The following is a 15,862-nucleotide window of genomic DNA, read 5'->3' on the forward strand; positions in this document are numbered from 1 at the left end:
GTACCATTCTTTATTCATGGCTGTGTTTAAAATCTCAAAAAAGCCTTGACTGATTTGATTGAAATTTGGTGATGTTATAGAAAAAAGAAAATTTGCTGACATGTTTTATTTGTTGATATTTATTAATATTATATTAACTTACATGCTCTGCACTGTGCTGAAAGTGTGCTTTATGCAAATGAATGATGCAGCAGATGTGATTTGTAGTTAATAGCACCACTAACTGATAGGTTGGACAGATGACTGAGGGTGGTGCAGTGTTCTGGATATGAAAAAAGACATGAATAAGTTGTGAAAGTGAAAGATAAAATTTGACAAAGCTGAATAATATTAACCCACAACCTCAGGGTTCGAAGATCAAGGTCCAAAACCTTAACCACTGCATCACACTGCCTGCCAATAATATTAGCTTTTAGAAGTACAAATATTGTATATTGAACAGCACTAAGTTACATATTACTTTTGATAGACCCAATTAACCAATGGCACTTTAACCAACACCCATTGTCTTACAAATGGTCCTAGTGAAGCAGGGTAATACAGCTAATATGTGTGTGTGTGTATATATATATATATATATATTGTGGAAAGCAGCCCGGACACAGACTGGCAGACACCAAAAACCTGTATATATATATATACACACACACAAACTACATACTTTGGGGCCATAATGGTGGCACAGTGGTTAGTACTATTGCCACTTAAACACTTGGGCTGAGAGGCAAAAGTACTAACCTTAACGATGGTTCTACACATATGGGTTAAAATCTCCTCCTCTAGATTGCATGGAACATGTAGGTACTGTCTGTATTCACATAGGCTTCATCTGGGTTTTCAATTTCTTCAATTTCAATTTCAAAATATATGCACTTTAGGCAAACTAGTGACTTAACGTGTGTGCAGGCTTGTGCCCTGAAATAGGGTGGCTCTCCAACTGGTTTCAGTTTCACCTTGTACCTGATGTTGCTAGAAGAGTCTCCATCCCTTTGCAGCTGATATTAAATAAATAATCAAAAACCTAAATGGGCACATTGTGTTTATAATGCTGATCTACTTAAAGTCAGGTCACCAGTGGCAACCAATGCTAGTGAAGTCTTAAAAAGTTACAAACAGTCCCACGTTCAGAGGAGTTTTCTGCATTCTTATTGAGACATTCAGCTTGATTATTCCCTTGTATTCTTATACTTCAAAGTAGGTCCAAACTAATATTATCAACTATATTCTGAAATAATTTACCAACTCTTCCCTCTAGCATTCTTTATGCACACCACCCCAGACCCATCAATACAGTCCATATATTACTGTAGATATAATATATAAACAATTTAGCAGAAAGTAGGAATATGGTATACATACATACAGTGCTATACAATATCAATGTATCAGCAGAGACATATTGGATGCATCAGATTCCCTGAACTTTTTATTGCTTTTCCTGCCAAGTTTCATTTTACAGCTGTGTAAATTTGACATGTGAATGAGATGGTCAGAGTTCAGTTAATGAGACACCTGCCAAGTGATAAGAGCACACTAAGTCCTACCAGCCTGCTGCATTTATGAAGTCAGTCGATATTGTTTGCTAAATACAGGATGCACCATACTGGGTAGTTTTGTATATCCAATAGAGTATATAAGTCCTATTTACTTGATGTAGTAGGTTCCCTCATCCTTGTATTATGTATCTGTGTATAAGAATATGAACATATCATGTGCTGTCTATGGTCTAGGAGCTGAGGATTAGACTCTGTGTGTGTGGGCATACTACATAATATCTCCTGTGTGGAGCTGTGAGGTGAGTCAGCTGTCTGCAGACAATTAAATAATCCACTGGAATACACAATTGTTCCATATTAAGGGTATGTCATCAGAGAAATATGTTTTTATTTATTGTATCTCCTTTGTTAATGCGCAACGTCGTTAGTCAGGATCTTGTTAACCGAGTCATGAATGTATACTAAACTCTGTACTCAATAATATTAGAATTGCTGTTGTTTAGGTCAAATCTCTCAAACATGTGGGGATGTGTTGACATCTAAAAGCTGAACAGCTTCTGGGTTTGGATTTTGATATGCTGATTGCTGTTGTAGAGGAGCAGAGAATGCTTACTACCACTACTCACAAAAGTGTCTTCCTGCTATACTAGGATCACCAAGCAGGCAACTGAGCTCGTCTGGGAACCCAAAGGTCCTCACTAGAAATGAAGTAACTAAACACTTGAAGTCATTCTTAGTGCTCATAGAGACAGAACTGACTATGATGATTTTCTTTCTTTCTTTCTTTCTTTCTTTCTTCTCCCACTTAATGTGATGTCGATCTGTTTGATCTTCATACTGAGCTCAATACAGCTCGGCCCTGCACTTAATCCCCAGTCAAACTCTTTTCCTTTAAGTCTTTTACTTCATCCATAAACATACACTTCCTTCACTTTTTCTTCTCCTGTACTTCCATTGCCATTACTCTTTTGTCCACATATTCGGGCTACCACTGGTCCTAGATATTTAAATTTATCCACTCTTTCCAACAGCTCTCCCTGCAGGCTAACTTTTGCATCCTGATCATCACTGGACTTTGATAATACTGTTAATAAAACTGCAAGGAGTGTAAAACAGGAGCCTCCATAAAGTAGTATAACTGATTTATTAATTATTCATCTATCTTTCCTTATCTGGTTGTGTCTTCCACTGTGTTTAGATCTAGTGATTGGCCTGCATTTGTTGGTTCAGCTAGAATGTTAAACAAAGATAATGTTGATGGCTATAACATTTTTGTCTTTGTTTTAGATCTACAGAATCTGTCAGGTACTCCTCACTTCCAGCTGCAGCACTGGAGGTTTAAGGCACAGCTTGTGAGTGTCAGCAACTGCAGTGGTAAACATTGCATGTCAGCAAAATTCAGCACCGTACCATTTGTTCAGCTTCAGCAAGGACAGTCTCGGATCAAGTGAACTACACTAGTGATATAATTATTATCATCTCATGTGGAGAAGGAAAGCAACCAAACAATGACTGTGGTATTTCCTTAACTCATATTTTTGTGGGTTGTATTGTATTTGCGTAATATTACTGAATGCAAAGTGTGTATAAGCTATTGTGTTTTTCATTGATTACTAGCTCTTCATGCATAATATGCTAACTCCCACACTCAAATTACTGTTGTTTTAACAAATAATTTTTTGTTACGTGCTGTGTGCTATCTACTGAGCTAGTATAATTAAGTTATTTGACCGTGTTTGATTTCCCATAAATACAAGTAAACCTTTAGCATTTGGTTGAATAATGCCCCTTTACTTTATGTGTCTGTAGGTTGGTTCCAACAAAACACTGTGAACTTAAAAATGACGATAAACATCATTTTTAGAATCTTACCAATAGATTAGCTTAATTGATGAAATTCTTTATTTTCATAGAGTTTAAAAACAGAGAAAATAAAGACAAAAACAAATAAACAAATGGAGGATCAAACACTTACAAATAAATACATAAATGAACAACTCCTCCTAGAACTGTTGACCTTGATGTGATGGGGGATCTATATGCCTCAGTGATCTTTAGACCTACAGTATGTTGACTGGAAATGAGTGGTCGTGACAGGGGTACTCATTAAGGATGGCAAATTAGTCTAATAATAGAAGCCAAACTAAAAATGACCCACTAAAAAGCACTCATTATAATGTTAAGTAGATTGAACAGGAATACCCAGGTCCCTTGTATGGAGTTAGGTCTGAAAGTGGAGTTTTCTAGCGTGTGCCTAGTGATTGGGTAGAGGTACCACATGTGCTCACCACCCAGAAGAAAGATAATGGTCAAGTGACAGGAAATACTGGAACTGATACAGGCATACCAGACCTTGACAGTGAAAACTGACTTTTGGGACATACACGTCTGTGGTGGGGATGGAGCTCTAGCTCATGCATGAGATTGAAATATACCAGCTATGTATGCCAGGTCTCACCTATTTTGAAACTGACATCTTAATTAAGGGTGAAATTGTCATCCTAGAAAAGCACACTGTGCTGAGTGTGGGGAAATCTAATTTCATATACAGGAGGAATGCCTCATTGTGACTTTGAGTGGCAGAGATGGAAACTTTGCATGTGTGCAAAAAACAACTATTAGTAGTCTTACGCCTTTTATCAGATGTTAGGTTCAGTGCTCGAAAGGTTACCATCTACTTACTGTGTAGTCTCCCTGAGAGACTTCAACATGCATATGTTTCATGAACAATGAACACAGGGCATTACACGTGACAGAGTGTAGTGGAGGCTGCCATAACTGAGGGATAGCACTCTCCAGATTCCCTGGGAAAGGCTATGCTGGTCTCCAGTCCAATAGTTAAACCTCAAATCTAAGAGTAGCAAAGAGGATTCTGCCTTGCCCATTAAACAGTGGACCACTCCCTACCTTTGCAAAGATATTTGAAAGGTCTGGGAAATTGGCCAGTCCTTTCTACATATGGTTTGTAAATTTGGAAAAAAGATCATTACCGTGTTCCCAAAAATCTTGCAGTAGGTGCTTCAAGAGTATGGGCCGCTGATGTGTGCCTTTGTGTTTCTGTAGTAGGAGTTGACACTGTTTGGATTATACTGAGAGTGGGTCTTGTCTTCTGTTCTGTTCATGATTTTCATGTATAGCTGAGGTTTGGAGAGTATTTAGTATGAGATACTAACAACTGCATCTCAGCTATTTGCAGATAACACAGTCCACTCAGATTGCAAAGTTCTGTATACGCTGGAATGGATTGTAGCTGGGAAAAGAGGGGCTGGGAAGAGAATCAGCAACTCCATACTTGAACTCATGGTTCTCTGTCAGAACCCTTAGCCAAAATGATGTTCTTAGGCAGAGGTGCTGGGTTCACTCTCTGTGACAGGGTGAGGAGCTCAGCAATAGGGGGTAGCTTGGAGTAGGACCTATAATGCTCCAGAGGAGCTAGTTTATGTGGTCTGGGCCTATAGAAGGTGTTGGAGGGACAAAAATCAGGCTAGACCCAGGTTGTGCTTGGAAGGATTATATTTGTTAGTTGGCCTGGCAGTGGCTGGAACTTCGCCAGAAAGTTGTTGAGTATGGGGTGTCCTGGTCAGTCTAGCATATTTTATTCAGTGTATTACTACTGTGACCACTCATCAGGATGAGTGGTGTTTGGTAAAGTGAGGTTCACAGCTGATCAGCACCTTTTAAATAAATAGTCGCCGCACATGCATCTTGGTAGGAAGGGGCGTGGTAGCATGTCGAGAGCAGTTCCTGGGCACAATGTGGGAGTGGTTGGTTCTACACTAAGTACACAGGTATAGGATCGTCCATGACCCTAATTGGAGCTGTGCCATGTCTCCATTTTAAAAGGGGTAATGCGAGTGCGAGGAAAAAAAAAGAAAGGAAAATAAATGGAGTTTAAAGAAAGAAGAAGCCAGGAGGTGGAAGGAGCCATTGTGGGAGTGAGCGAGCAGAGGACAGCAAGCTCGAGGGTGAGATAGCAGGCAGCTAGGAAGAGTACAGTGTGTTATGGGCAGTTGGAATGGGTTGCTCCTGCAGAGTAGTTCCAAGGAGCGGAAGTGACCGCGGGTTTTCGTAGCCCACTGTGGAAGACCAGGAAGGCAGCGGCGGGTTGAGAAGGCTTGGGAGGAGAGCCCCAGCATGAGAGCCCTGGTCGTTGGGGACTAAAGTCTTAGTCCAGTGAGGGAACCTGTCCTTAGCCATGGGACGGCAGGCAACCGGAGCTGAGGAAAGTCAGCTGCATCAGCTGTTAGGGTGACTCCTCTGTTTCAAGGCCTGCACGGAATAAGCAGGGGAACCGCCAGTGTTAAAAGATGAAGGCACCAGTTTTTAAAAAGGACTATTGCTGTCAATTGTTTTTAACGTCATTTTTAATGGATTTAGTTATTGGTATTATTTTAACCTCTACCCTTTCACCTGCATTTACGGATTATTTATTTATGAAATTATGAATTTTGAAGCACTGCACCTGACTCTGCTCTTTCTTGTTTCTTTGCTATATGTCACGGGGTTGACAGAAGGAGGTGTCACTCTGCAGGCAGAGCATGACATGCCAGAACTCCTGTTATATTGCAAAAACCAATTACAAAGTAAAATTGGGGCTATTTTATATTAATTTGTTGCCTCTTTGCCATTGGGCATGTGTATTTTTTGTTTAGACACAACAAGTAAACAGGGACAACCAAGTTGCCCCCCCCCCAACATTTCTTTGTCTGGGACTTGTAATTCTTCACTTGCCCTCAATATATATATAAAACAAAATTGCAGAAATGAAGAGAAGACTGGCCCGCTTTGCACCGCCTCCAATGGGGTAAAGGATTTTCATTCGCTTCTCATTATGTGGATTATTCTTTGTTATTAGTTTTTATGCTAGAATGAGCATATGGTAGGTAATTATCCGCATACAGAATCCTTCTATAAAGGTACAGTGGTTTTGATTTTTTTTACATTAAACAAAAAATTGCACTCAGCTAGGCAAGAATGTACAATCTCTTATAAACCAGAAAATATGCTTTTAATATCACAATGTAATAACTAAACACAAGCCAATTTATTTAAAAAAAACACAGCAAATTACAATCCAAGCAGCTGAAAATTCAGCCTCCACACAACGCGACTCATGGAGCTGTACAAGAAGAGAGTCTCATCTAAAGTAGTTCTTTACAGAGAATAAAAGAGCAAATACAACAAAAGCGTTCAGCACAGGTGTACTTTTAATCATAGTAATGAATTCTTGCCAAATTATGACAAAATGTTGGTCCTTCAATTTTTTTATAGTTTGAGATAATATTAAGCATCACTTTCATGGAGCAAAATGAGATTTCACACAAGCTTAGTTTTATAGAATTTCACGAAAGAGTAATCAAAACGCAATGCAGTGTTAATTTAACCATAACAGTGATTTTAAGGCCATCCAAGAGATTTATATTCAACTTGTTGGCTGAAATGACTTAACTGTGGGCCATTTCCAAATCCCGTGGCCTAGTGATGCAGGTAGCTCTGGGTATATTTTAGGCAGTTTTAGACGGACCTTAGTTGACTTATGTTGTACTTTGCGCATTTTAAACTGGAACGTATTTTATGAATGGCGAATTCCATGCCTAGACTTCAGGTACTTTTCAAGCTAACCTTATTCCAACTCTCCTGCATGAGTAGCTGGACTGACCTGAAGGCCTCCCTAGAGGGCATGGCAGTCTAAAGCAAGGTAGGTCCAAGTACAGATCTGCAGTACACACGCTCACACCAACACAAGGCAGCCTTTCATTTTGTCTTCAGTCTGCAGGTGGAAATACAAAGTGCATTTAGAGAAATCACAGGAATTGCATTAAGATGGCACAGAGAGAAATGAAGCTAAAAGTCCAAGTGCCGTGATATCAAAATGTGTTACATCACTTCACCACACAGCTTGTACCTGTACCTTGTACAAAGTTATGCTGTATAATTTGTTTGTTGTAAATCACCACTCTGTTCTGCTTAATGGACAACAGAATTTTAGAGCGGACCACTAAGCAAGACAGTATGTCATAAAGACACCCAATGAACAATGTTCTCAAATGCTAGAGTTACTGTATTCTCACAATGCCTGCCACATTTTATTCCAACCCAATTGTTAGTTGGAGGTCTATTACCTTTCAGGCCATTTATTCAAATCGACAACTGTGATAAACCCAGAAATACCCAAGTGGTGTGGTTCAATTCTTAGCAGAAATTAGAGCTTATTTAATTTATTTTCTTTTTAACTGTGATCAAATTTTAATTGATTTGCTCATGCATGGTAACAGAGTGAACACAAATGTTTATTTTTATTGCAGCAATTGACAATGAGCAATCACAGGCATAAAATAAAAGGGTGGCCAGCAGTGGAGCAGCCCCTTTTTCTTCTGAGAGAGTTTATGCATTGCCAGAACTTCATTTGTGGAGTTCAGACTTTTGGTAGGAAGCTATCCCATTACCCATAGGAATAAGCCGAACAGCAACCCTTGATTTTGTGATGTGCTTCTCCATTACAAGGCACATTCGCACTCACTCACATATACGTCTGCACTCACCCATAATGTCACCATTCAACTCAACCTAGCATTAAAGAGGAAAGCTGGAGCACTGGTGGCAAGGCCACTGTTCTGCTGAGCAGATGGATTTAAACAGGGACCAGAAGAAGAAACATGAGTGAGAAACAAGCCTAGTTCATATCCAAGGAAATCTATTTGCTCTTTTGCCAAATCAAAAAAACAAAACCCTAAATCATAGTCAAAGTTCAAGTTCATTATTCATATTACCAGGAAACCATAAAAGAAAACCACACTTGCTAATGTGACAGTCTTTATCCACACCTCAAATAACTCGATAACACCCAAGGCTGGCCTTTAAAGCCATTGGAAAGGTGAAGCCACGTATGACACTATTCCATTCAAACTCACGAAAAATGGCGGTATCCAAGAAAACCAAGATGGTATCAGAAAAAAGAAAATCATTCTTGAAAATGAAACCAAATTTTAAAAAAAATAATGTTGGAAAAGAATTAATTAACTCAAAAAAGAAACATATCTGCCATTATTTTATTCACATAAGAAAATCTTTTTAAAAAGTAACGTAATCACAACACCCACACAGATATGGAGATAACATGCCAAACCACACATCAACCAAGGCAGCCTTTGAGCCCAGTCTTCTGAAATTGTGAGGCAGCTGCGGAAATCACTTGTTCACTATGCCACTGTCATCATGAGGTTAAAACTGTACTTAAACATTTCAAAATATAAAAAACAGTGAGAAACACAATGCAAAATTATCTGTAGGATACGGAGGCTGAGGTGATACCTCAATGATGATGATGATAGTCTTGAAATGATAGTCAGATGAAATTCTGGAGACCTCCTGTCTGTCTGAGAAATGTCAGTTGACCGTCAGGCTCACATTTCTCTTGCACAGTCACATGTATATTAGTTTTCAATTGTTTTTAAAAAATACCGAGCTACATCGATAATAAAATCTTATCTTTTAGGAAATTCTTTCATCAACTATCAATGTGTGTATCTTATTACATTCTTATTTGGAAAAGGTAAAATTATTGTCAAATGAGCAGATATCTGTGTGAAAGTCTAGGCAGATGTGTGTGCTGAAAGCTGGTTTAGAATTTAAAAAATGCCATCATGGAGTTTCCGGGGGTGTCATGGCATTTCTGGAAATGACATAATTGGTGTCATTTACACATATATACACCCCTGCGCACCAGACATTATCTAAGTTTGTGGACAGCCTTTTATGGCTGGGTGTATTCCAAGTGCTTTAGTATTTCCAGGTTTGGATTCTTCACTTTTGATTCCTTACAATTAAGTTTTGATTAATGTGTTGGTAGTGAAGACCGATGGGGCAGATCTCTGGTTTTTGACTTTGGCTACGGTTAACGTTTCCTCTCCTGGTCGTCCCCATATCTCAATCTCTTTCCTTGTGCAAGGTGTAACTCTGGTGGGCCATTCAGTTAGTGGTGGGTTTAACTTTTGCCCTAGAAAGCTCACTATCGAAGCCATGCCACCATTTTTAAACCTTTTATTTATTTATTTTTTTAAATGCTCACTCTTTAATCTACCATTGTAATACCGCAGCCATTATTTTTATGCAGCCTCTAAGCGGGACACTCTCTCCACACTGCACACTGCATCTTCTCAACATCATTTCAAAGACAGACTTTATTTACCCTTCTTATGTTGGGAAGGCAACAGCATGCTTGCTCTTGATGTAGTCTCCCTAAGTGGGTTGTTTAAAAAAAATGGTCTCTAGTGCATATAAGGAAAGGCAGCAAAGACTTTCAACGAATATTGAGTTTCTTATGGTGGCATGTGTGTTCAACATTAAGTACTACACCACAATACCTCTGAAATACCTCTTGTGAATTTCATTCACAATTTAAATTTTATTTCCACTTATATTATTATTATTATTATGATTATTATTATTATTATTATACTACATTGCTTTCTTTTCCTTTTTATATGTTACAAAGTCTTGATTTTTGCATCCATTATTATGCCAATCAGTTTGTAAGAAAGTATTTTTTGAGCTCTGCTGGTAGAAAGATTGAGAAAGTTCTTTGCATCCAGAGATTTCTAGCAAAAGGGAGGCAAAACTTTCAGTTAAATGTTTCATATTTATTATACCCAAGGAATATAAACTTAAAATTATAAAAAGCTTTACCACATGCTAGCACTTGAGAAGCCCACAACTTTTGGACCCCAGACACACATGCATGCCATAAACACTGGGATTTTTTTGGTGCCTGCAACCTTCTACCTTTTAGTCTTCTGCAGACTCCAAAAGTGGCCGGAGCACTGACAGCACCGATGCTAACCATTAATTTAATCTCCAACAGATCTCCAACTGGGCTTTTCTGGCAGAGTACAATACACATTGAAGGCTGAGTCATTATTTGATGCCACCTTAAAATGTCTTGTGGTTGACTTTTGTAGTTTTAGCATTGTTGTAGCTTTGAGGAAGTATTATAAATGGAAATACTTTACCTTTCAAAGAGCATTTCCCAGCACATTCATGTATTAGGGGTCTCTGCTGAATATTGTAATTAACTTATGTTTAAGCACACTTCACAAATGCCATAAAATGATGAGCTATATTTTGAAGTACTGTAAAATACAAGAAACCTGTTGCTCTACTCAATTTTACAGTTACATCTCCAAAGTGAAGAAGAAATGGTGTCCATATGGACCACATTTATATATGGACCAAATTTATAGATAGGCAAATTTGTTGGTACTCCTCCACGAAAAAAAAAACATTTTTTTCTGAAATAACTTTGAACTTGACAAAAGTCATTGACAACCCATCTTTGTTTATTTCATTTTCATCAAAATTTAGACTTTAGAGTTTTGATTCAAGAGAATATTTCTAATAATAATACAAATGAAAATGACATTTACAAAAATAATGACCTGATATTTTGTTGCACAACCTTTAGAGGAAATCACTGCCAACAAGTGAGTCCTGGAGCTCTCAATGAAATGTCTGCAGCTGTCTACAGGTAGTTTGGGCCACTCTTCCTGAACAAACTGTTCCAGCTGTGTCAGGTTAGAAAGGGGCCTTCTGCAGTTTGTTCCACAGATGTTTATTTCTTTCAACACTTAATTTTTTCATCTGTGGACACAGAGCTAATATGACTTGCTAAAAAGCTCCAGTTCTAGGACACTGTCCCAGAAGCAATATGGTTTGTCAAAATGCATTTTAGCATATTCCAGTCTGGCGTTTTTATGTTTTTCTTTCAACAGTGGAGACTTCCTAGGTTGTCTTCAATTGAGCCCACTGTCAATCAGAGCAACAGATGGTGCAAACAAACACTGATGGACCATGGAATTCAGCTTGTATGTCTTCAGGAGTTGTCCTTGGCTTTTTGTTTACCATTCTCACTATCCTTCTGCCCATTCTGGGGTCCATTTTCCACTTGCGGACGTGTGCAGGGAAGGTTGGTTACAGTAACTTACAGTCTAATGGACGTTAGACTTCTTAGTAATATTTGCAGTTGTTGTCACAGGGACACCAAGCTACTTGGAGATGGTCTTCTAGTGTTGGCCTTTAACATGCTTGCCTATCATTTTCTTTCTGATCTTCGGCGACAACTCTGTCTTTTGCTTTATCTTGTCCGTGTTCAGTGTGGGACACACGATGATACCAAACAGCAGGTTGACGACTTGTTTCCATTTAATAAGGCTGAATAACTGCTTACATGATTGGAGACATACGTGATACTAATTAAAGAAACCAGCTTGTTTGAAAAATCCTTCTAATCCAGTTATTTCTGATCTTCTCCACAGGTACCAATAAATGCGTCCAGGGGCCTCTTGCATAACAATGTGCGTAGAATTCACACTAAAACATGGTGCACGGACAAAAGCGAAAATGTGCATATGCACAAAAAAAATCCAGGTATATAAATCTGTGCATTTCCCAACTTCCACGTTCTTCTGTTACATAAATCCCAGTCAGCGTGAAAAGTAACGCACATGCACGTGCCTGCTGCACCACCCCAACTCTCCTCCCAGAATTATGCCTCTTTGAATATGCAAATCAATATAAATAGGCCTTAAGCTCAGTATTCTGTGAAAAGGCAATAGGAAAAGCATGGGGGAAAATAGAAGAATTTCAGCGAATACAAAGTGGAGGCATGGAAAAACATACTATTTGTTGGTTGTAACAGTGGTATAAACAACAAACTGTGGTGGGCTGCCCAGGTTTTGTTTCCTGCCTTGCGCCCTGTGTTGGCTGGGATTGGCTCCACCAGGCCCCCGTGATCCTGTAGTTAGGATATAGCGGGTTGGATAATGGATGGATGGATGGATAAACAACAAAAGGAAGTTGATCGAGTGACACAGAGTGTCGGAGAAACTGGAAAGCTCAAGTTCACAAAGTCGCATAGTGCCCAAAATAAAAAAGAAGTTGTCACATATCAAAGTCGCCGTGAAAAGGCGAGTCGTAGCCCACCGTCTGAGTGTCATATGAAAGCTTATTAGTGTACAGAGAAAAGAAACAAATAGGGGCACTAGTTTATTTTGTCATTAAAGTAGAACATCATAAACTTCATCTTTAAATTGTTTAATTTACTAGTTTCTAAAATACCATCGTAACTAAAGTAGCACGTTAAATGCTTTATATTGTATGTGTTCTTCTATGTGCTCTATGTGTGTGAATCACTACGTGTTTCTTAAACAGGATTTCTCTTCCTCCGACAGGACACAGAATCCATTATATTCATGATATTACAGCTCTCGGAATAATTTAAATACTGAGATGTATACTTGATATCATTTTCATGATGATAGGAGTTAAAGCATGTTATTAAACATGGGAACAAGGTGGCACAGTGATAGTGAATTGCTGACGCCCTGTCCAGAGATTGTTCCTGCCTCTCACAAGATGCTTGTTGCACTGTGCGTGACCTTCGATGAAATAATTTATTGCAACAGTACTCTCTCTTTCAAACGTACCAACCCCAAATTCCTGTCCTTCCTTTTCTTTCTCCAAGTAACCAATCGCCACACAATCAGCTCTGTAATAGATGTTAAGCCATCTCTAAGCTTGGAATGCAGATTCTTCAAAACTTTTAAGGAACATTGAAATATCTTCATAGTACATGTTTAATTATTCCATCCATTTATCCATCCAGGGTCACTCCAGTCCTAGCAAGCATACAGCGCGACACAGGAACAATCTCTGAACGGGGCACCAGATCATCGCTAGCGCTGTGCCACCGTGTCATCACATGTTTAATTATTAACAATATAGATTATTTAAATGATGTTAACATTTTATCTGTATAATGTAATAAACAAATTTTGCTGCATTTCATCTTAAAAATGATATTGTCATTATATTTAAATATGCTCTTTATAAAGTGGCTCAGGTTGTGCAATATAACTGTAGTGCAAGTTTACAGTGAGGTGATTGTACTAATAAGTACAAACAGTTCTACAAGGAGCACTTGACGGACTGATTGAGTGCGTTTATCGTTCTTGGAATGAAACTGTTCTTGAACCGTAATGTCTCTACAGGAAAGGGTCTGAGACATTTGCTGTTTGAGAGCAGTTCAATAGACAGAATGGCTGAGGCAGCATGTGCTTGATGCTGTATAACGATAATTCTCTTTCTGATCAGCTGCTGTAGAGCTGTGATTCCACACTCAGATACAGTGGGATAAATACTCTGAGTGGTGCATTGAGAGGAACAACGCTAAAGCAGCTATGGTATTTGGAATAGTTTGTCATTCTGTGGACCGTTATATTGTTATAGGTTGATTACAATCAGATGCCTTAAACTAATAAATAATATGCTGTTAATTTCAGTGTATTTGATAAAGCCGCGTCATGGATGTGGATCTATACTAAGAAAAAAGGCAAAGCCCTCACTCTCTCACTCACTCACTGACTCACTCACTCACTGACTCACTCATCACTAATTCTCCAACTTCCCGTGTGGGTGGAAGGCTGAAATTTGGCAGGCTCATTCCTTACAGCTTACTTACAAAAGTTGGGCAGGTTTCATTTCGAAATTCTAGGCGTAATGGTCATAACTGGAACCTATTTTTCTCCATATACTGTAATGGAGTTCAGCTCGATGGCCGTGGGGGGCGGAGTTTTGTGTGACATCATCATGCCTCCCACGTAATCACGTGAACTGACTGTGAGCGCAGTACGTAGAAAGCAAGGAAGAGCTCCAAAAAGCGCTGAAGAAAACATGCATTATACAATTGAGAAGGCAGCGAAACAATAAGAAGCAAGCGAGTGACACATGCAAGTATATTCATGAGTGCAGCTACTTCGGAAACAAAGCACGGTGTAAACCTAAAGTTTAAATTAAGTTCATAGACAGGCTGCCACTGGCGTTTGTAATGCCCACGACTAATGCGGGATACAAGTTTAATGAGAGGACGCAGGGTATAAACGAGAGTTTTGATCACTTTTTTAACTGTTAAAATTGCTGGTGAAGGGCTGTGCTTATGCAAATTCCGAGAGACTGTGTTTGTGGGGGGATTGACAGTTGAGGCGGGTGGGGGAGTGACGTCATCCTCTCCCCTCCCATTCACCTCATTTCGCTCTGAGCTGAGCTCCACAGCTAACGCGGTCTTGCGGAAGCAACTTTGCCACGCTGCCAACAAATACTCACAGAAAAATCCACAAGTTAATACACACGCTGTCTCTAGAGTTTCTCCACACTCAATGTATTCCTCACAGCCCTGTTACACCCTCTGATCTCCCATTTCAATTCAGATGCCTCCAATTTCCAGTAAGGCTCTGCTTCGCGATGAGAAGTAAGAAGTCTCAGGGACAGACCCAACAAAAGGTTGCCATTGATTTCAGGCAAGATTGCTTTTCTCCTGGACAACTATATGTTGCATTCTCAAGAGTGAGCTCCCGCAGCTTCGTCATATTACAACCAGAGTGCTGAGCTGACAACGTGATATATAAAGAGAACTATAATAATCATAATAAACGAACAATAAAACAGCGGAGAACCCGTGGATTAAATAAAAAGGCAGCTTTCTTGGCAAAGCAAGAAAAGAGGATGGCTTTATATGTCGTTCGTTTATAAAACAGCGGAGAAGCTATGTAAAGGCTGCTTCACAAAAAGCCAGCGGAGCACCTTATATGAGCAGGCAGTCAGCTAAAGAATCAATAAATATCTCTAATCGTGATAAACGAACAAAAAATAGCGTACAAGCCGCGGATTAAATAAAGGAAATGGGTACCTGAACAGTAAAGTAAGTCTCGATTAGCTACACAATAGCTATAAGAATCGTAATAAACGAACAATAAAACAGTACAGAACCATGAAGCAAGGAGAAGCGATGGCCTTATATGGCGTTCGTTTATAAAGCAGCGGGGAAGCTGTGTGAAGGCGGCTACACAAAAAAACAGCAGAGCGCCACACGCTGAATGTATTCCTCGCATCACCGTTATACCCTCTGATCTCCCATTTCAATTCAAATGCCTCAAATTTCCAGTAAGGCTCTGCTTCGCGATGACAATTAATAAGTCTCAGGGACACACCCCACAAAAGGTTGCCATTGATTTGAGGCAACATTGCTTTGCTCCTGGACAAAACTAGACGTTGCATTCTCAAAATTAATCTTAGTGCACAGCTTGGTCATATTACAACCGGACTGCTGAACTGACAACATGGTATATGCGGGGATTTTGCTATATACAGTATATATATGTAGATATATATGTATGTATGTATGTATGTTTATATATATATATATATATATATATATATATATATGTATATATATGTGGATATGTATATATATGTGTGTATATATGTAGATATGTATATATATATGTGGATATTGTCACACATGTGCGATTAGGAGG

The sequence above is a fragment of the Polypterus senegalus genome, chromosome 4 (assembly GCF_016835505.1).
Source record: "Polypterus senegalus isolate Bchr_013 chromosome 4, ASM1683550v1, whole genome shotgun sequence".
NCBI lineage: Eukaryota > Metazoa > Chordata > Cladistia > Polypteriformes > Polypteridae > Polypterus > Polypterus senegalus.